The 24,039-nt window shown below is 47.3% G+C and overlaps 1 protein-coding gene and 1 long non-coding RNA gene across 5 annotated transcripts in view; both read right to left on the bottom strand.

Annotated features, from left to right (window-relative positions):
- Positions 1-24,039, bottom strand: part of LOC118372740 (lysine-specific demethylase 4B-like) — a 121,292-nt gene that overhangs the window by 34,544 nt on the left and 62,709 nt on the right. The gene's annotated exons all lie outside the window — the stretch shown is intronic.
- Positions 1-24,039, bottom strand: part of LOC127910668 (uncharacterized) — a 30,200-nt gene that overhangs the window by 4,514 nt on the left and 1,647 nt on the right. For 2 of the 4 annotated variants that reach the window (XR_008075714.1, XR_008075716.1), the window contains 3 exons: positions 17,775-17,854; positions 4,709-5,188; positions 340-419 (listed from right to left, as the gene is read on the bottom strand). This is a non-coding gene — a long non-coding RNA (uncharacterized LOC127910668). Of the gene's footprint in view, positions 1-339; positions 420-4,708; positions 5,189-17,774; positions 17,855-19,132; positions 19,213-24,039 lie in introns of all 4 variants that reach the window. The other 2 variants (XR_008075715.1, XR_008075717.1) reach the window with 2 other exon arrangements.

The raw sequence follows: 24,039 nt of genomic DNA, 5'->3' as shown, positions 1-24,039 counted from the left end.
CAGTAAATATCCTCTTAGGTAAACATGGAGGAGACCTGACTGACTGGTATTGGACAGACGGGGAGAACACAGTAAATATCCTCTTAGGTAAACATGGAGGAGACCTGACTGACTGGTATTGACTGGCTGGTACAGACTGGGGAGAACACAGTAAATATCCTCTTAGGTAAACATGGAGGGAGACCTGGACTGGTATTGAGTGGCTGGTAGACTGGGGAGAACACAGTAAATATCCTCTTAGGTAAACATGGAGGGAGACCTGAATGACTGGTATTGAGTGGCTGGTACAGACTGGGGAGAACACAGTAAATATCCTCTTAGGTAAACATGGAGGGAGACCTGACTGACTGGTATTGACTGGCTGGTACAGACGAGGGAGAACACAGTAAATATCCTCTTAGGTAAACATGGAGGGAGACCTGACTGACTGGTATTGAGTGGCTGGTACAGACTGGGGAAACATGAACACTGGTATTGAGTGGCTGGTAAACTATCCTCTTAGGTAAACATGGAGGGAGACCTGACTGACTGGTATTGACTGGCTGGTACAGACTGGGGAGAACACAGTAAATATCCTCTTAGGTAAACATGGAGGGAGACCTGACTGACTGGTATTGAGTGGCTGGTACAGACTGGGGAGAACACAGTAAATATCCTCTTAGGTAAACATGGAGGGAGACCTGACTGACTGGTATTGACTGGCTGGTACAGACTGGGGAGAACACAGTAAATATCCTCTTAGGTAAACATGGAGGAGACCTGACTGACTGGTATTGACTGGCTGGTACAGACTGGGGAGAACACAGTAAATATCCTCTTAGGTAAACATGGAGGGAGACCTGACTGACTGGTATTGACTGGCTGGTACAGACTGGGGAGAACACAGTAAATATCCTCTTAGGTAAACATGGAGGGAGACCTGACTGACTGGTATTGACTGGCTGGTACAGACTGGGAGAACACAGTAAATATCCTCTTAGGTAAACATGGAGGGAGACCTGACTGACTGGTATTGACTGGCTGGTACAGACTGGGGAGAACACAGTAAATATCCTCTTAGGTAAACATGGAGGGAGACCTGACTGACTGGTATTGAGTGGCTGGTACAGACTGGGGAGAACACAGTAAATATCCTCTTAGGTAAACATGGAGGGAGACCTGACTGACTGGTATTGAGCTGGCTGGTACAGACTGGGGAGAACACAGTAAATATCCTCTTAGGTAAACATGGAGGGAGACCTGACTGACTGGTATTGACTGGCTGGTACAGACTGGGGAGAACACAGTAAATATCCTCTTAGGTAAACATGGAGGGAGACCTGACTGACTGGTATTGAGCTGGCTGGTACAGACTGGGAGAACACAGTAAATATCCTCTTAGGTAAACATGGAGGGAGACCTGACTGACTGGTATTGACTGGCTGGTACAGACTGGGAGAACACAGTAAATATCCTCTTAGGTAAACATGGAGGGAGACCTGACTGACTGGTATTGACTGGCTGGTACAGACTGGGGAGAACACAGTAAATATCCTCTTAGGTAAACATGGAGGAGACCTGACTGACTGGTATTGACTGGCTGGTACAGACTGGGGAGAACACAGTAAATATCCTCTTAGGTAAACATGGAGGGAGACCTGACTGACTGGTATTGAGTGGCTGGTACAGACTGGGGAGAACACAGTAAATATCCTCTTAGGTAAACATGGAGGGAGACCTGACTGACTGGTATTGACTGGCTGGTACAGACTGGGAGAACACAGTAAATATCCTCTTAGGTAAACATGGAGGGAGACCTGACTGACTGGTATTGACTGGCTGGTACAGACTGGGAGAACACAGTAAATATCCTCTTAGGTAAACATGGAGGGAGACCTGACTGACTGGTATTGAGTGGCTGGTACAGACTGGGGAGAACACAGTAAATATCCTCTTAGGTAAACATGGAGGGAGACCTGACTGACTGGTATTGAGTGGCTGGTACAGACTGGGGAGAACACAGTAAATATCCTCTTAGGTAAACATGGAGGGAGACCTGACTGACTGGTATTGACTGGCTGGTACAGACTGGGGAGAACACAGTAAATATCCTCTTAGGTAAACATGGAGGAGACCTGACTGACTGGTATTGAGTGGCTGGTACAGACTGGGAGAACACAGTAAATATCCTCTTAGGTAAACATGGAGGGAGACCTGACTGACTGGTATTGACTGGCTGGTACAGACTGGGGAGAACACAGTAAATATCCTCTTAGGTAAACATGGAGGGAGACCTGACTGACTGGTATTGAGTGGCTGGTACAGACTGGGGAGAACACAGTAAATATCCTCTTAGGTAAACATGGAGGGAGACCTGACTGACTGGTATTGACTGGCTGGTACAGACTGGGGAGAACACAGTAAATATCCTCTTAGGTAAACATGGAGGGAGACCTGACTGACTGGTATTGACTGGCTGGTACAGACTGGGAGAACACAGTAAATATCCTCTTAGGTAAACATGGAGGGAGACCTGACTGACTGGTATTGAGTGGCTGGTACAGACTGGGGAGAACACAGTAAATATCCTCTTAGGTAAACATGGAGGGAGACCTGACTGACTGGTATTGAGTGGCTGGTACAGACTGGGGAGAACACAGTAAATATCCTCTTAGGTAAACATGGAGGAGACCTGACTGACTGGTATTGACTGGCTGGTACAGACTGGGGAGAACACAGTAAATATCCTCTTAGGTAAACATGGAGGGAGACCTGACTGACTGGTATTGAGTGGCTGGTACAGACTGGGGAGAACACAGTAAATATCCTCTTAGGTAAACATGGAGGGAGACCTGACTGACTGGTATTGACTGGCTGGTACAGACTGGGGAGAACACAGTAAATATCCTCTTAGGTAAACATGGAGGAGACCTGACTGACTGGTATTGACTGGCTGGTACAGACTGGGGAGAACACAGTAAATATCCTCTTAGGTAAACATGGAGGGAGACCTGACTGACTGGTATTGACTGGCTGGTACAGACTGGGGAGAACACAGTAAATATCCTCTTAGGTAAACATGGAGGGAGACCTGACTGACTGGTATTGACTGGCTGGTACAGACTGGGGAGAACACAGTAAATATCCTCTTAGGTAAACATGGAGGGAGACCTGACTGACTGGTATTGAGTGGCTGGTACAGACTGGGGAGAACACAGTAAATATCCTCTTAGGTAAACATGGAGGGAGACCTGACTGACTGGTATTGACTGGCTGGTACAGACTGGGGAGAACACAGTAAATATCCTCTTAGGTAAACATGGAGGGAGACCTGACTGACTGGTATTGACTGGCTGGTACAGACTGGGGAGAACACAGTAAATATCCTCTTAGGTAAACATGGAGGGAGACCTGACTGACTGGTATTGACTGGCTGGTACAGACTGGGGAGAACACAGTAAATATCCTCTTAGGTAAACATGGAGGGAGACCTGACTGACTGGTATTGACTGGCTGGTACAGACTGAAATATCCTCTTAGGCATGGAGGAGACCTGACAGACTGGGGTACAGACTGGGGAACACAGTAAATATCCTCTTAGGTAAACATGGAGGGAGACCTGACTGACTGGTATTGACTGGCTGGTACAGACTGGGGAGAACACAGTAAATATCCTCTTAGGTAAACATGGAGGAGACCTGACTGACTGGTATTGACTGGCTGGTACAGACTGGGAGAACACAGTAAATATCCTCTTAGGTAAACATGGAGGGAGACCTGACTGACTGGTATTGAGTGGCTGGTACAGACTGGGGAGAACACAGTAAATATCCTCTTAGGTAAACATGGAGGGAGACCTGACTGACTGGTATTGACTGGCTGGTACAGACTGGGGAGAACACAGTAAATATCCTCTTAGGTAAACATGGAGGGAGACCTGACTGACTGGTATTGACTGGCTGGTACAGACTGGGGAGAACACAGTAAATATCCTCTTAGGTAAACATGGAGGGAGACCTGACTGACTGGTATTGACTGGCTGGTACAGACTGGGGAGAACACAGTAAATATCCTCTTAGGTAAACATGGAGGGAGACCTGACTGACTGGTATTGAGTGGCTGGTACAGACTGGGGAGAACACAGTAAATATCCTCTTAGGTAAACATGGAGGGAGACCTGACTGACTGGTATTGACTGGCTGGTACAGACTGGGGAGAACACAGTAAATATCCTCTTAGGTAAACATGGAGGGAGACCTGACTGACTGGTATTGACTGGCTGGTACAGACTGGGGAGAACACAGTAAATATCCTCTTAGGTAAACATGGAGGGAGACCTGACTGACTGGTATTGACTGGCTGGTACAGACTGGGGAGAACACAGTAAATATCCTCTTAGGTAAACATGGAGGGAGACCTGACTGACTGGTATTGACTGGCTGGTACAGACTGGGGAGAACACAGTAAATATCCTCTTAGGTAAACATGGAGGGAGACCTGACTGACTGGTATTGACTGGCTGGTACAGACTGGGGAGAACACAGTAAATATCCTCTTAGGTAAACATGGAGGGAGACCTGACTGACTGGTATTGACTGGCTGGTACAGACTGGGGAGAACACAGTAAATATCCTCTTAGGTAAACATGGAGGAGACCTGACTGAGGTACTGGCTGGTACAGACTGGGAGAACACAGTAAATATCCTCTTAGGTAAACATGGAGGGAGACCTGACTGACTGGTATTGACTGGCTGGTACAGACTGGGGAGAACACAGTAAATATCCTCTTAGGTAAACATGGAGGGAGACCTGACTGACTGGTATTGACTGGCTGGTACAGACTGGGGAGAACACAGTAAATATCCTCTTAGGTAAACATGGAGGGAGACCTGACTGACTGGTATTGACTGGCTGGTACAGACGAGGGAGAACACAGTAAATATCCTCTTAGGTAAACATGGAGGGAGACCTGACTGACTGGTATTGACTGGCTGGTACAGACTGGGGAGAACACAGTAAATATCCTCTTAGGTAAACATGGAGGGAGACCTGACTGACTGGTATTGACTGGCTGGTACAGACTGGGGAGAACACAGTAAATATCCTCTTAGGTAAACATGGAGGGAGACCTGACTGACTGGTATTGAGTGGCTGGTACAGACTGGGGAGAACACAGTAAATATCCTCTTAGGTAAACATGGAGGGAGACCTGACTGACTGGTATTGACTGGCTGGTACAGACTGGGGAGAACACAGTAAATATCCTCTTAGGTAAACATGGAGGGAGACCTGACTGACTGGTATTGACTGGCTGGTACAGACTGGGAGAACACAGTAAATATCCTCTTAGGTAAACATGGAGGGAGACCTGACTGACTGGTATTGACTGGCTGGTACAGACTGGGGAGAACACAGTAAATATCCTCTTAGGTAAACATGGAGGGAGACCTGACTGACTGGTATTGACTGGCTGGTACAGACTGGGGAGAACACAGTAAATATCCTCTTAGGTAAACATGGAGGGAGACCTGACTGACTGGTATTGACTGGCTGGTACAGACTGGGGAGAACACAGTAAATATCCTCTTAGGTAAACATGGAGGGAGACCTGACTGACTGGTATTGACTGGCTGGTACAGACTGGGGAGAACACAGTAAATATCCTCTTAGGTAAACATGGAGGGAGACCTGACTGACTGGTATTGACTGGCTGGTACAGACTGGGGAGAACACAGTAAATATCCTCTTAGGTAAACATGGAGGGAGACCTGACTGACTGGTATTGACTGGCTGGTACAGACTGGGGAGAACACAGTAAATATCCTCTTAGGTAAACATGGAGGGAGACCTGACTGACTGGTATTGACTGGCTGGTACAGACTGGGGAGAACACAGTAAATATCCTCTTAGGTAAACATGGAGGAGACCTGACTGACTGGTATTGACTGGCTGGTACAGACTGGGGAGAACACAGTAAATATCCTCTTAGGTAAACATGGAGGGAGACCTGACTGACTGGTATTGAGTGGCTGGTACAGACTGGGGGAGAACACAGTAAATATCCTCTTAGGTAAACATGGAGGGAGACCTGACTGACTGGTATTGACTGGCTGGTACAGACTGGGGAGAACACAGTAAATATCCTCTTAGGTAAACATGGAGGGAGACCTGACTGACTGGTATTGACTGGCTGGTACAGACTGGGGAGAACACAGTAAATATCCTCTTAGGTAAACATGGAGGGAGACCTGACTGACTGGTATTGACTGGCTGGTACAGACTGGGGAGAACACAGTAAATATCCTCTTAGGTAAACATGGAGGGAGACCTGACTGACTGGTATTGAGTGGCTGGTACAGACTGGGGAGAACACAGTAAATATCCTCTTAGGTAAACATGGAGGGAGACCTGACTGACTGGTATTGACTGGCTGGTACAGACTGGGGAGAACACAGTAAATATCCTCTTAGGTAAACATGGAGGGAGACCTGACTGACTGGTATTGACTGGCTGGTACAGACTGGGGAGAACACAGTAAATATCCTCTTAGGTAAACATGGAGGAGACCTGACTGACTGGTATTGACTGGCTGGTACAGACTGGGGAGAACACAGTAAATATCCTCTTAGGTAAACATGGAGGGAGACCTGACTGACTGGTATTGACTGGCTGGTACAGACTGGGGAGAACACAGTAAATATCCTCTTAGGTAAACATGGAGGGAGACCTGACTGACTGGTATTGACTGGCTGGTACAGACTGGGAGAACACAGTAAATATCCTCTTAGGTAAACATGGAGGGAGACCTGACTGACTGGTATTGAGTGGCTGGTACAGACTGGGGAGAACACAGTAAATATCCTCTTAGGTAAACATGGAGGAGACCTGACTGACTGGTATTGACTGGCTGGTACAGACTGGGGAGAACACAGTAAATATCCTCTTAGGTAAACATGGAGGGAGACCTGACTGACTGGTATTGACTGGCTGGTACAGACTGGGGAGAACACAGTAAATATCCTCTTAGGTAAACATGGAGGGAGACCTGACTGACTGGTATTGACTGGCTGGTACAGACTGGGGAGAACACAGTAAATATCCTCTTAGGTAAACATGGAGGAGACCTGACTGACTGGTATTGACTGGCTGGTACAGACTGAGGGAGAACACAGTAAATATCCTCTTAGGTAAACATGGAGGAGACCTGACTGACTGGTATTGACTGGCTGGTACAGACTGGGGAGAACACAGTAAATATCCTCTTAGGTAAACATGGAGGGAGACCTGACTGACTGGTATTGACTGGCTGGTACAGACTGGGGAGAACACAGTAAATATCCTCTTAGGTAAACATGGAGGAGACCTGACTGACTGGTATTGAGTGGCTGGTACAGACTGGGAGAACACAGTAAATATCCTCTTAGGTAAACATGGAGGGAGACCTGACTGACTGGTATTGACTGGCTGGTACAGACTGGGGAGAACACAGTAAATATCCTCTTAGGTAAACATGGAGGAGACCTGACTGACTGGTATTGACTGGCTGGTACAGACTGGGGAGAACACAGTAAATATCCTCTTAGGTAAACATGGAGGAGACCTGACTGACTGGTATTGAGTGGCTGGTACAGACTGGGGAGAACACAGTAAATATCCTCTTAGGTAAACATGGAGGGAGACCTGACTGACTGGTATTGACTGGCTGGTACAGACTGGGGAGAACACAGTAAATATCCTCTTAGGTAAACATGGAGGGAGACCTGACTGACTGGTATTGACTGGCTGGTACAGACTGGGGAGAACACAGTAAATATCCTCTTAGGTAAACATGGAGGGAGACCTGACTGACTGGTATTGACTGGCTGGTACAGACTGGGGAGAACACAGTAAATATCCTCTTAGGTAAACATGGAGGGAGACCTGACTGACTGGTATTGACTGGCTGGTACAGACTGGGGAGAACACAGTAAATATCCTCTTAGGTAAACATGGAGGAGACCTGACTGACTGGTATTGACTGGCTGGTACAGACTGGGGAGAACACAGTAAATATCCTCTTAGGTAAACATGGAGGGAGACCTGACTGACTGGTATTGACTGGCTGGTACAGACTGGGGAGAACACAGTAAATATCCTCTTAGGTAAACATGGAGGAGACCTGACTGACTGGTATTGACTGGCTGGTACAGACTGGGGAGAACACAGTAAATATCCTCTTAGGTAAACATGGAGGGAGACCTGACTGACTGGTATTGACTGGCTGGTACAGACTGGGGAGAACACAGTAAATATCCTCTTAGGTAAACATGGAGGGAGACCTGACTGACTGGTATTGACTGGCTGGTACAGACTGGGGAGAACACAGTAAATATCCTCTTAGGTAAACATGGAGGGAGACCTGACTGACTGGTATTGACTGGCTGGTACAGACTGGGGAGAACACAGTAAATATCCTCTTAGGTAAACATGGAGGGAGACCTGACTGACTGGTATTGACTGGCTGGTACAGACTGGGGAGAACACAGTAAATATCCTCTTAGGTAAACATGGAGGGAGACCTGACTGACTGGTATTGACTGGCTGGTACAGACTGGGGAGAACACAGTAAATATCCTCTTAGGTAAACATGGAGGGAGACCTGACTGACTGGTATTGACTGGCTGGTACAGACTGGGGAGAACACAGTAAATATCCTCTTAGGTAAACATGGAGGGAGACCTGACTGACTGGTATTGAGTGGCTGGTACAGACTGGGGAGAACACAGTAAATATCCTCTTAGGTAAACATGGAGGGAGACCTGACTGACTGGTATTGACTGGCTGGTACAGACTGGGGAGAACACAGTAAATATCCTCTTAGGTAAACATGGAGGGAGACCTGACTGACTGGTATTGACTGGCTGGTACAGACTGGGGAGAACACAGTAAATATCCTCTTAGGTAAACATGGAGGAGACCTGACTGACTGGTATTGACTGGCTGGTACAGACTGGGGAGAACACAGTAAATATCCTCTTAGGTAAACATGGAGGGAGACCTGACTGACTGGTATTGACTGGCTGGTACAGACTGGGAGAACACAGTAAATATCCTCTTAGGTAAACATGGAGGAGACCTGACTGACTGGTATTGAGTGGCTGGTACAGACTGGGGAGAACACAGTAAATATCCTCTTAGGTAAACATGGAGGGAGACCTGACTGACTGGTATTGACTGGCTGGTACAGACTGGGGAGAACACAGTAAATATCCTCTTAGGTAAACATGGAGGGAGACCTGACTGACTGGTATTGAGTGGCTGGTACAGACTGGGGAGAACACAGTAAATATCCTCTTAGGTAAACATGGAGGAGACCTGACTGACTGGTATTGACTGGCTGGTACAGACTGGGGAGAACACAGTAAATATCCTCTTAGGTAAACATGGAGGGAGACCTGACTGACTGGTATTGACTGGCTGGTACAGACTGGGGAGAACACAGTAAATATCCTCTTAGGTAAACATGGAGGGAGACCTGACTGACTGGTATTGACTGGCTGGTACAGACTGGGGAGAACACAGTAAATATCCTCTTAGGTAAACATGGAGGAGACCTGACTGACTGGTATTGACTGGCTGGTACAGACTGGGGAGAACACAGTAAATATCCTCTTAGGTAAACATGGAGGGAGACCTGACTGACTGGTATTGACTGGCTGGTACAGACTGGGGAGAACACAGTAAATATCCTCTTAGGTAAACATGGAGGGAGACCTGACTGACTGGTATTGACTGGCTGGTACAGACTGGGGAGAACACAGTAAATATCCTCTTAGGTAAACATGGAGGGAGACCTGACTGACTGGTATTGAACAGACTGGGGAGAACACAGTAAATATCCTCTTAGGTAAACATGGAGGGAGACCTGACTGACTGGTATTGACTGGCTGGTACAGACTGGGAGAACACAGTAAATATCCTCTTAGGTAAACATGGAGGGAGACCTGACTGACTGGTATTGACTGGCTGGTACAGACTGGGGAGAACACAGTAAATATCCTCTTAGGTAAACATGGAGGGAGACCTGACTGACTGGTATTGACTGGCTGGTACAGACTGGGGAGAACACAGTAAATATCCTCTTAGGTAAACATGGAGGAGACCTGACTGACTGGTATTGACTGGCTGGTACAGACTGGGGAGAACACAGTAAATATCCTCTTAGGTAAACATGGAGGAGACCTGACTGACTGGTATTGACTGGCTGGTACAGACTGGGGAGAACACAGTAAATATCCTCTTAGGTAAACATGGAGGGAGACCTGACTGACTGGTATTGACTGGCTGGTACAGACTGGGGAGAACACAGTAAATATCCTCTTAGGTAAACATGGAGGGAGACCTGACTGACTGGTATTGACTGGCTGGTACAGACTGGGGAGAACACAGTAAATATCCTCTTAGGTAAACATGGAGGGAGACCTGACTGACTGGTATTGACTGGCTGGTACAGACTGGGGAGAACACAGTAAATATCCTCTTAGGTAAACATGGAGGGAGACCTGACTGACTGGTATTGAGTGGCTGGTACAGACTGGGGAGAACACAGTAAATATCCTCTTAGGTAAACATGGAGGGAGACCTGACTGACTGGTATTGACTGGCTGGTACAGACTGGGGAGAACACAGTAAATATCCTCTTAGGTAAACATGGAGGGAGACCTGACTGACTGGTATTGAGTGGCTGGTACAGACTGGGGAGAACACAGTAAATATCCTCTTAGGTAAACATGGAGGGAGACCTGACTGACTGGTATTGACTGGCTGGTACAGACTGGGGAGAACACAGTAAATATCCTCTTAGGTAAACATGGAGGAGACCTGACTGACTGGTATTGACTGGCTGGTACAGACTGGGAGAACACAGTAAATATCCTCTTAGGTAAACATGGAGGGAGACCTGACTGACTGGTATTGAGTGGCTGGTACAGACTGGGGAGAACACAGTAAATATCCTCTTAGGTAAACATGGAGGGAGACCTGACTGACTGGTATTGACTGGCTGGTACAGACTGGGGAGAACACAGTAAATATCCTCTTAGGTAAACATGGAGGAGACCTGACTGACTGGTATTGAGTGGCTGGTACAGACTGGGGAGAACACAGTAAATATCCTCTTAGGTAAACATGGAGGGAGACCTGACTGACTGGTATTGACTGGCTGGTACAGACTGGGGAGAACACAGTAAATATCCTCTTAGGTAAACATGGAGGGAGACCTGACTGACTGGTATTGACTGGCTGGTACAGACTGGGGAGAACACAGTAAATATCCTCTTAGGTAAACATGGAGGGAGACCTGACTGACTGGTATTGAGTGGCTGGTACAGACTGGGGAGAACACAGTAAATATCCTCTTAGGTAAACATGGAGGGAGACCTGACTGACTGGTATTGAGTGGCTGGTACAGACTGGGGAGAACACAGTAAATATCCTCTTAGGTAAACATGGAGGGAGACCTGACTGACTGGTATTGACTGGCTGGTACAGACTGGGGAGAACACAGTAAATATCCTCTTAGGTAAACATGGAGGAGACCTGACTGACTGGTATTGACTGGCTGGTACAGACTGGGGAGAACACAGTAAATATCCTCTTAGGTAAACATGGAGGGAGACCTGACTGACTGGTATTGACTGGCTGGTACAGACTGGGGAGAACACAGTAAATATCCTCTTAGGTAAACATGGAGGGAGACCTGACTGACTGGTATTGACTGGCTGGTACAGACTGGGGAGAACACAGTAAATATCCTCTTAGGTAAACATGGAGGGAGACCTGACTGACTGGTATTGACTGGCTGGTACAGACTGGGGAGAACACAGTAAATATCCTCTTAGGTAAACATGGAGGGAGACCTGACTGACTGGTATTGACTGGCTGGTACAGACTGGGGAGAACACAGTAAATATCCTCTTAGGTAAACATGGAGGGAGACCTGACTGACTGGTATTGACTGGCTGGTACAGACTGGGGAGAACACAGTAAATATCCTCTTAGGTAAACATGGAGGGAGACCTGACTGACTGGTATTGACTGGCTGGTACAGACTGGGGAGAACACAGTAAATATCCTCTTAGGTAAACATGGAGGGAGACCTGACTGACTGGTATTGACTGGCTGGTACAGACTGGGGAGAACACAGTAAATATCCTCTTAGGTAAACATGGAGGGAGACCTGACTGACTGGTATTGACTGGCTGGTACAGACTGGGGAGAACACAGTAAATATCCTCTTAGGTAAACATGGAGGGAGACCTGACTGACTGGTATTGACTGGCTGGTACAGACTGGGGAGAACACAGTAAATATCCTCTTAGGTAAACATGGAGGGAGACCTGACTGACTGGTATTGACTGGCTGGTACAGACTGGGGAGAACACAGTAAATATCCTCTTAGGTAAACATGGAGGGAGACCTGACTGACTGGTATTGACTGGCTGGTACAGACTGGGGAGAACACAGTAAATATCCTCTTAGGTAAACATGGAGGAGACCTGACTGACTGGTATTGACTGGCTGGTACAGACTGGGGAGAACACAGTAAATATCCTCTTAGGTAAACATGGAGGAGACCTGACTGACTGGTATTGACTGGCTGGTACAGACTGGGAGAACACAGTAAATATCCTCTTAGGTAAACATGGAGGGAGACCTGACTGACTGGTATTGACTGGCTGGTACAGACTGGGGAGAACACAGTAAATATCCTCTTAGGTAAACATGGAGGGAGACCTGACTGACTGGTATTGACTGGCTGGTACAGACTGGGGAGAACACAGTAAATATCCTCTTAGGTAAACATGGAGGGAGACCTGACTGACTGGTATTGACTGGCTGGTACAGACTGGGGAGAACACAGTAAATATCCTCTTAGGTAAACATGGAGGGAGACCTGACTGACTGGTATTGACTGGCTGGTACAGACTGGGGAGAACACAGTAAATATCCTCTTAGGTAAACATGGAGGAGACCTGACTGACTGGTATTGAGTGGCTGGTACAGACTGGGGAGAACACAGTAAATATCCTCTTAGGTAAACATGGAGGGAGACCTGACTGACTGGTATTGAGTGGCTGGTACAGACTGGGGAGAACACAGTAAATATCCTCTTAGGTAAACATGGAGGGAGACCTGACTGACTGGTATTGACTGGCTGGTACAGACTGGGGAGAACACAGTAAATATCCTCTTAGGTAAACATGGAGGGAGACCTGACTGACTGGTATTGACTGGCTGGTACAGACTGGGGAGAACACAGTAAATATCCTCTTAGGTAAACATGGAGGGAGACCTGACTGACTGGTATTGACTGGCTGGTACAGACTGGGGAGAACACAGTAAATATCCTCTTAGGTAAACATGGAGGAGACCTGACTGACTGGTATTGACTGGCTGGTACAGACTGGGGAGAACACAGTAAATATCCTCTTAGGTAAACATGGAGGGAGACCTGACTGACTGGTATTGACTGGCTGGTACAGACTGGGGAGAACACAGTAAATATCCTCTTAGGTAAACATGGAGGGAGACCTGACTGACTGGTATTGACTGGCTGGTACAGACTGGGGAGAACACAGTAAATATCCTCTTAGGTAAACATGGAGGAGACCTGACTGACTGGTATTGAGTGGCTGGTACAGACTGGGGAGAACACAGTAAATATCCTCTTAGGTAAACATGGAGGGAGACCTGACTGACTGGTATTGACTGGCTGGTACAGACTGGGGAGAACACAGTAAATATCCTCTTAGGTAAACATGGAGGAGACCTGACTGACTGGTATTGACTGGCTGGTACAGACTGGGGAGAACACAGTAAATATCCTCTTAGGTAAACATGGAGGGAGACCTGACTGACTGGTATTGACTGGCTGGTACAGACTGGGGAGAACACAGTAAATATCCTCTTAGGTAAACATGGAGGGAGACCTGACTGACTGGTATTGACTGGCTGGTACAGACTGGGGAGAACACAGTAAATATCCTCTTAGGTAAACATGGAGGAGACCTGACTGACTGGTATTGACTGGCTGGTACAGACTGGGGAGAACACAGTAAATATCCTCTTAGGTAAACATGGAGGGAGACCTGACTGACTGGTATTGACTGGCTGGTACAGACTGGGGAGAACACAGTAAATATCCTCTTAGGTAAACATGGAGGAGACCTGACTGACTGGTATTGAGTGGCTGGTACAGACTGGGAGAACACAGTAAATATCCTCTTAGGTAAACATGGAGGAGACCTGACTGACTGGTATTGAGTGGCTGGTACAGACTGGGGAGAACACAGTAAATATCCTCTTAGGTAAACATGGAGGGAGACCTGACTGACTGGTATTGACTGGCTGGTACAGACTGGGGAGAACACAGTAAATATCCTCTTAGGTAAACATGGAGGGAGACCTGACTGACTGGTATTGACTGGCTGGTACAGACTGGGGAGAACACAGTAAATATCCTCTTAGGTAAACATGGAGGGAGACCTGACTGACTGGTATTGACTGGCTGGTACAGACTGGGGAGAACACAGTAAATATCCTCTTAGGTAAACATGGAGGGAGACCTGACTGACTGGTATTGACTGGCTGGTACAGACTGGGGAGAACACAGTAAATATCCTCTTAGGTAAACATGGAGGGAGACCTGACTGACTGGTATTGACTGGCTGGTACAGACTGGGGAGAACACAGTAAATATCCTCTTAGGTAAACATGGAGGGAGACCTGACTGACTGGTATTGACTGGCTGGTACAGACTGGGGAGAACACAGTAAATATCCTCTTAGGTAAACATGGAGGGAGACCTGACTGACTGGTATTGACTGGCTGGTACAGACTGGGAGAACACAGTAAATATCCTCTTAGGTAAACATGGAGGGAGACCTGACTGACTGGTATTGACTGGCTGGTACAGACTGGGGAGAACACAGTAAATATCCTCTTAGGTAAACATGGAGGAGACCTGACTGACTGGTATTGACTGGCTGGTACAGACTGGGGAGAACACAGTAAATATCCTCTTAGGTAAACATGGAGGGAGACCTGACTGACTGGTATTGAGTGGCTGGTACAGACTGGGAGAACACAGTAAATATCCTCTTAGGTAAACATGGAGGGAGACCTGACTGACTGGTATTGACTGGCTGGTACAGACTGGGGAGAACACAGTAAATATCCTCTTAGGTAAACATGGAGGGAGACCTGACTGACTGGTATTGAGTGGCTGGTACAGACTGGGGAGAACACAGTAAATATCCTCTTAGGTAAACATGGAGGAGACCTGACTGACTGGTATTGACTGGCTGGTACAGACTGGGGAGAACACAGTAAATATCCTCTTAGGTAAACATGGAGGGAGACCTGACTGACTGGTATTGACTGGCTGGTACAGACTGGGGAGAACACAGTAAATATCCTCTTAGGTAAACATGGAGGGAGACCTGACTGACTGGTATTGACTGGCTGGTACAGACTGGGGAGAACACAGTAAATATCCTCTTAGGTAAACATGGAGGGAGACCTGACTGACTGGTATTGACTGGCTGGTACAGACTGGGGAGAACACAGTAAATATCCTCTTAGGTAAACATGGAGGAGACCTGACTGACTGGTATTGACTGGCTGGTACAGACTGGGGAGAACACAGTAAATATCCTCTTAGGTAAACATGGAGGGAGACCTGACTGACTGGTATTGACTGGCTGGTACAGACTGGGGAGAACACAGTAAATATCCTCTTAGGTAAACATGGAGGGAGACCTGACTGACTGGTATTGACTGGCTGGTACAGACTGGGGAGAACACAGTAAATATCCTCTTAGGTAAACATGGAGGGAGACCTGACTGACTGGTATTGAGTGGCTGGTACAGACTGGGGAGAACACAGTAAATATCCTCTTAGGTAAACATGGAGGGAGACCTGACTGACTGGTATTGACTGGCTGGTACAGACTGGGGAGAACACAGTAAATATCCTCTTAGGTAAACATGGAGGGAGACCTGACTGACTGGTATTGACTGGCTGGTACAGACTGGGGAGAACACAGTAAATATCCTCTTAGGTAAACATGGAGGGAGACCTGACTGACTGGTATTGACTGGCTGGTACAGACTGGGGAGAACACAGTAAATATCCTCTTAGGTAAACATGGAGGGAGACCTGACTGACTGGTATTGACTGGCTGGTACAGACTGGGGAGAACACAGTAAATATCCTCTTAGGTAAACATGGAGGGAGACCTGACTGACTGGTATTGACTGGCTGGTACAGACTGGGGAGAACACAGTAAATATCCTCTTAGGTAAACATGGAGGAGACCTGACTGACTGGTATTGACTGGCTGGTACAGACTGGGGAGAACACAGTAAATATCCTCTTAGGTAAACATGGAGGGAGACCTGACTGACTGGTATTGACTGGCTGGTACAGACTGGGGAGAACACAGTAAATATCCTCTTAGGTAAACATGGAGGAGACCTGACTGACTGGTATTGACTGGCTGGTACAGACTGGGGAGAACACAGTAAATATCCTCTTAGGTAAACATGGAGGGAGACCTGACTGACTGGTATTGAGTGGCTGGTACAGACTGGGGAGAACACAGTAAATATCCTCTTAGGTAAACATGGAGGGAGACCTGACTGACTGGTATTGAGTGGCTGGTACAGACTGGGGAGAACACAGTAAATATCCTCTTAGGTAAACATGGAGGGAGACCTGACTGACTGGTATTGACTGGCTGGTACAGACTGGGGAGAACACAGTAAATATCCTCTTAGGTAAACATGGAGGGAGACCTGACTGACTGGTATTGACTGGCTGGTACAGACTGGGGAGAACACAGTAAATATCCTCTTAGGTAAACATGGAGGGAGACCTGACTGACTGGTATTGAGTGGCTGGTACAGACTGGGAGAACACAGTAAATATCCTCTTAGGTAAACATGGAGGAGACCTGACTGACTGGTATTGAGTGGCTGGTACAGACTGGGGAGAACACAGTAAATATCCTCTTAGGTAAACATGGAGGAGACCTGACTGACTGGTATTGACTGGCTGGTACAGACTGGGGAGAACACAGTAAATATCCTCTTAGGTAAACATGGAGGGAGACCTGACTGACTGGTATTGAGTGGCTGGTACAGACTGGGGAGAACACAGTAAATATCCTCTTAGGTAAACATGGAGGGAGACCTGACTGACTGGTATTGACTGGCTGGTACAGACTGGGAGAACACAGTAAATATCCTCTTAGGTAAACATGGAGGGAGACCTGACTGACTGGTATTGACTGGCTGGTACAGACTGGGGAGAACACAGTAAATATCCTCTTAGGTAAACATGGAGGGAGACCTGACTGACTGGTATTGACTGGCTGGTACAGACTGGGGAGAACACAGTAAATATCCTCTTAGGTAAACATGGAGGGAGACCTGACTGACTGGTATTGAGTGGCTGGTACAGACTGGGGAGAACACAGTAAATATCCTCTTAGGTAAACATGGAGGGAGACCTGACTGACTGGTATTGACTGGCTGGTACAGACTGGGGAGAACACAGTAAATATCCTCTTAGGTAAACATGGAGGGAGACCTGACTGACTGGTATTGACTGGCTGGTACAGACTGGGGAGAACACAGTAAATATCCTCTTAGGTAAACATGGAGGGAGACCTGACTGACTGGTATTGACTGGCTGGTACAGACTGGGGAGAACACAGTAAATATCCTCTTAGGTAAACATGGAGGGAGACCTGACTGACTGGTATTGACTGGCTGGTACAGACTGGGGGGAACACAGTAAATATCCTCTTAGGTAAACATGGAGGGAGACCTGACTGACTGGTATTGACTGGCTGGTACAGACTGGGGGGGAACACAGTAAATATCCTCTTAGGTAAACATGGAGGGAGACCTGACTGACTGGTATTGACTGGCTGGTACAGACTGGGGAGAACACAGTAAATATCCTCTTAGGTAAACATGGAGGGAGACCTGACTGACTGGTATTGACTGGCTGGTACAGACTGGGGAGAACACAGTAAATATCCTCTTAGGTAAACATGGAGGGAGACCTGACTGACTGGTATTGACTGGCTGGTACAGACTGGGGAGAACACAGTAAATATCCTCTTAGGTAAACATGGAGGGAGACCTGACTGACTGGTATTGACTGGCTGGTACAGACTGGGGAGAACACAGTAAATATCCTCTTAGGTAAACATGGAGGGAGACCTGACTGACTGGTATTGAGTGGCTGGTACAGACTGGGGAGAACACAGTAAATATCCTCTTAGGTAAACATGGAGGAGACCTGACTGACTGGTATTGACTGGCTGGTACAGACTGGGGAGAACACAGTAAATATCCTCTTAGGTAAACATGGAGGGAGACCTGACTGACTGGTATTGACTGGCTGGTACAGACTGGGGAGAACACAGTAAATATCCTCTTAGGTAAACATGGAGGGAGACCTGACTGACTGGTATTGACTGGCTGGTACAGACTGGGGAGAACACAGTAAATATCCTCTTAGGTAAACATGGAGGAGACCTGACTGACTGGTATTGACTGGCTGGTACAGACTGGGGAGAACACAGTAAATATCCTCTTAGGTAAACATGGAGGGAGACCTGACTGACTGGTATTGACTGGCTGGTACAGACTGGGGAGAACACAGTAAATATCCTCTTAGGTAAACATGGAGGGAGACCTGACTGACTGGTATTGACTGGCTGGTACAGACTGGGGAGAACACAGTAAATATCCTCTTAGGTAAACATGGAGGGAGACCTGACTGACTGGTATTGACTGGCTGGTACAGACTGGGGAGAACACAGTAAATATCCTCTTAGGTAAACATGGAGGGAGACCTGACTGACTGGTATTGACTGGCTGGTACAGACTGGGGAGAACACAGTAAATATCCTCTTAGGTAAACATGGAGGAGACCTGACTGACTGGTATTGACTGGCTGGTACAGACTGGGGAGAACACAGTAAATATCCTCTTAGGTAAACATGGAGGGAGACCTGACTGACTGGTATTGACTGGCTGGTACAGACTGGGGAGAACACAGTAAATATCCTCTTAGGTAAACATGGAGGGAGACCTGACTGACTGGTATTGAGTGGCTGGTACAGACTGGGGAGAACACAGTAAATATCCTCTTAGGTAAACATGGAGGGAGACCTGACTGACTGGTATTGACTGGCTGGTACAGACTGGGGAGAACACAGTAAATATCCTCTTAGGTAAACATGGAGGGAGACCTGACTGACTGGTATTGACTGGCTGGTACAGACTGGGGAGAACACAGTAAATATCCTCTTAGGTAAACATGGAGGGAGACCTGACTGACTGGTATTGACTGGCTGGTACAGACTGGGGAGAACACAGTAAATATCCTCTTAGGTAAACATGGAGGGAGACCTGACTGACTGGTATTGACTGGCTGGTACAGACTGGGGAGAACACAGTAAATATCCTCTTAGGTAAACATGGAGGGAGACCTGACTGACTGGTATTGACTGGCTGGTACAGACTGGGGAGAACACAGTAAATATCCTCTTAGGTAAACATGGAGGAGACCTGACTGACTGGTATTGAGTGGCTGGTACAGACTGGGGAGAACACAGTAAATATCCTCTTAGGTAAACATGGAGGGAGACCTGACTGACTGGTATTGACTGGCTGGTACAGACTGGGGAGAACACAGTAAATATCCTCTTAGGTAAACATGGAGGGAGACCTGACTGACTGGTATTGACTGGCTGGTACAGACTGGGAGAACACAGTAAATATCCTCTTAGGTAAACATGGAGGAGACCTGACTGACTGGTATTGACTGGCTGGTACAGACTGGGGAGAACACAGTAAATATCCTCTTAGGTAAACATGGAGGGAGACCTGACTGACTGGTATTGACTGGCTGGTACAGACTGGGGAGAACACAGTAAATATCCTCTTAGGTAAACATGGAGGGAGACCTGACTGACTGGTATTGACTGGCTGGTACAGACTGGGGAGAACACAGTAAATATCCTCTTAGGTAAACATGGAGGGAGACCTGACTGACTGGTATTGACTGGCTGGTACAGACTGGGGAGAACACAGTAAATATCCTCTTAGGTAAACATGGAGGGAGACCTGACTGACTGGTATTGACTGGCTGGTACAGACTGGGGAGAACACAGTAAATATCCTCTTAGGTAAACATGGAGGGAGACCTGACTGACTGGTATTGACTGGCTGGTACAGACTGGGGAGAACACAGTAAATATCCTCTTAGGTAAACATGGAGGGAGACCTGACTGACTGGTATTGACTGGCTGGTACAGACTGGGGAGAACACAGTAAATATCCTCTTAGGTAAACATGGAGGGAGACCTGACTGACTGGTATTGACTGGCTGGTACAGACTGGGGAGAACACAGTAAATATCCTCTTAGGTAAACATGGAGGGAGACCTGACTGACTGGTATTGACTGGCTGGTACAGACTGGGGAGAACACAGTAAATATCCTCTTAGGTAAACATGGAGGAGACCTGACTGACTGGTATTGAGTGGCTGGTACAGACTGGGGAGAACACAGTAAATATCCTCTTAGGTAAACATGGAGGGAGACCTGACTGACTGGTATTGACTGGCTGGTACAGACTGGGGAGAACACAGTAAATATCCTCTTAGGTAAACATGGAGGGAGACCTGACTGACTGGTATTGACTGGCTGGTACAGACTGGGGAGAACACAGTAAATATCCTCTTAGGTAAACATGGAGGGAGACCTGACTGACTGGTATTGACTGGCTGGTACAGACTGGGGAGAACACAGTAAATATCCTCTTAGGTAAACATGGAGGGAGACCTGACTGACTGGTATTGACTGGCTGGTACAGACTGGGGAGAACACAGTAAATATCCTCTTAGGTAAACATGGAGGGAGACCTGACTGACTGGTATTGACTGGCTGGTACAGACTGGGGAGAACACAGTAAATATCCTCTTAGGTAAACATGGAGGGAGACCTGACTGACTGGTATTGACTGGCTGGTACAGACTGGGGAGAACACAGTAAATATCCTCTTAGGTAAACATGGAGGGAGACCTGACTGACTGGTATTGACTGGCTGGTACAGACTGGGGAGAACACAGTAAATATCCTCTTAGGTAAACATGGAGGGAGACCTGACTGACTGGTATTGACTGGCTGGTACAGACTGGGGAGAACACAGTAAATATCCTCTTAGGTAAACATGGAGGGAGACCTGACTGACTGGTATTGACTGGCTGGTACAGACTGGGGAGAACACAGTAAATATCCTCTTAGGTAAACATGGAGGGAGACCTGACTGACTGGTATTGACTGGCTGGTACAGACTGGGGAGAACACAGTAAATATCCTCTTAGGTAAACATGGAGGGAGACCTGACTGACTGGTATTGACTGGCTGGTACAGACTGGGGAGAACACAGTAAATATCCTCTTAGGTAAACATGGAGGGAGACCTGACTGACTGGTATTGACTGGCTGGTACAGACTGGGGAGAACACAGTAAATATCCTCTTAGGTAAACATGGAGGGAGACCTGACTGACTGGTATTGACTGGCTGGTACAGACTGGGGAGAACACAGTAAATATCCTCTTAGGTAAACATGGAGGAGACCTGACTGACTGGTATTGACTGGCTGGTACAGACTGGGGAGAACACAGTAAATATCCTCTTAGGTAAACATGGAGGGAGACCTGACTGACTGGTATTGACTGGCTGGTACAGACTGGGAGAACACAGTAAATATCCTCTTAGGTAAACATGGAGGGAGACCTGACTGACTGGTATTGACTGGCTGGTACAGACTGGGGAGAACACAGTAAATATCCTCTTAGGTAAACATGGAGGGAGACCTGACTGACTGGTATTGACTGGCTGGTACAGACTGGGGAGAACACAGTAAATATCCTCTTAGGTAAACATGGAGGGAGACCTGACTGACTGGTATTGACTGGCTGGTACAGACTGGGGAGAACACAGTAAATATCCTCTTAGGTAAACATGGAGGGAGACCTGACTGACTGGTATTGACTGGCTGGTACAGACTGGGGAGAACACAGTAAATATCCTCTTAGGTAAACATGGAGGAGACCTGACTGACTGGTATTGACTGGCTGGTACAGACTGGGGAGAACACAGTAAATATCCTCTTAGGTAAACATGGAGGGAGACCTGACTGACTGGTATTGACTGGCTGGTACAGACTGGGGAGAACACAGTAAATATCCTCTTAGGTAAACATGGAGGGAGACCTGACTGACTGGTATTGACTGGCTGGTACAGACTGGGGAGAACACAGTAAATATCCTCTTAGGTAAACATGGAGGGAGACCTGACTGACTGGTATTGACTGGCTGGTACAGACTGGGGAGAACACAGTAAATATCCTCTTAGGTAAACATGGAGGGAGACCTGACTGACTGGTATTGACTGGCTGGTACAGACTGGGGAGAACACAGTAAATATCCTCTTAGGTAAACATGGAGGGAGACCTGACTGACTGGTATTGACTGGCTGGTACAGACTGGGGAGAACACAGTAAATATCCTCTTAGGTAAACATGGAGGGAGACCTGACTGACTGGTATTGACTGGCTGGTACAGACTGGGGAGAACACAGTAAATATCCTCTTAGGTAAACATGGAGGGAGACCTGACTGACTGGTATTGACTGGCTGGTACAGACTGGGGAGAACACAGTAAATATCCTCTTAGGTAAACATGGAGGGAGACCTGACTGACTGGTATTGACTGGCTGGTACAGACTGGGGAGAACACAGTAAATATCCTCTTAGGTAAACATGGAGGGAGACCTGACTGACTGGTATTGACTGGCTGGTACAGACTGGGGAGAACACAGTAAATATCCTCTTAGGTAAACATGGAGGGAGACCTGACTGACTGGTATTGACTGGCTGGTACAGACTGGGGAGAACACAGTAAATATCCTCTTAGGTAAACATGGAGGAGACCTGACTGACTGGTATTGACTGGCTGGTACAGACTGGGGAGAACACAGTAAATATCCTCTTAGGTAAACATGGAGGGAGACCTGACTGACTGGTATTGACTGGCTGGTACAGACTGGGGAGAACACAGTAAATATCCTCTTAGGTAAACATGGAGGGAGACCTGACTGACTGGTATTGACTGGCTGGTACAGACTGGGGAGAACACAGTAAATATCCTCTTAGGTAAACATGGAGGGAGACCTGACTGACTGGTATTGACTGGCTGGTACAGACTGGGGAGAACACAGTAAATATCCTCTTAGGTAAACATGGAGGGAGACCTGACTGACTGGTATTGACTGGCTGGTACAGACTGGGGAGAACACAGTAAATATCCTCTTAGGTAAACATGGAGGGAGACCTGACTGACTGGTATTGACTGGCTGGTACAGACTGGGGAGAACACAGTAAATATCCTCTTAGGTAAACATGGAGGGAGACCTGACTGACTGGTATTGACTGGCTGGTACAGACTGGGGAGAACACAGTAAATATCCTCTTAGGTAAACATGGAGGGAGACCTGACTGACTGGTATTGACTGGCTGGTACAGACTGGGGAGAACACAGTAAATATCCTCTTAGGTAAACATGGAGGAGACCTGACTGACTGGTATTGACTGGCTGGTACAGACTGGGGAGAACACAGTAAATATCCTCTTAGGTAAACATGGAGGGAGACCTGACTGACTGGTATTGACTGGCTGGTACAGACTGGGGAGAACACAGTAAATATCCTCTTAGGTAAACATGGAGGGAGACCTGACTGACTGGTATTGACTGGCTGGTACAGACTGGGGAGAACACAGTAAATATCCTCTTAGGTAAACATGGAGGGAGACCTGACTGACTGGTATTGACTGGCTGGTACAGACTGGGAGAACACAGTAAATATCCTCTTAGGTAAACATGGAGGGAGACCTGACTGACTGGTATTGACTGGCTGGTACAGACTGGG

The sequence above is a fragment of the Oncorhynchus keta genome, chromosome 22 (genome assembly GCF_023373465.1).
Source record: "Oncorhynchus keta strain PuntledgeMale-10-30-2019 chromosome 22, Oket_V2, whole genome shotgun sequence".
NCBI lineage: Eukaryota > Metazoa > Chordata > Actinopteri > Salmoniformes > Salmonidae > Oncorhynchus > Oncorhynchus keta.
Note: the sequence above shows the minus strand (reverse complement) of the source record. Positions and strands in the feature narration are given on the sequence as shown.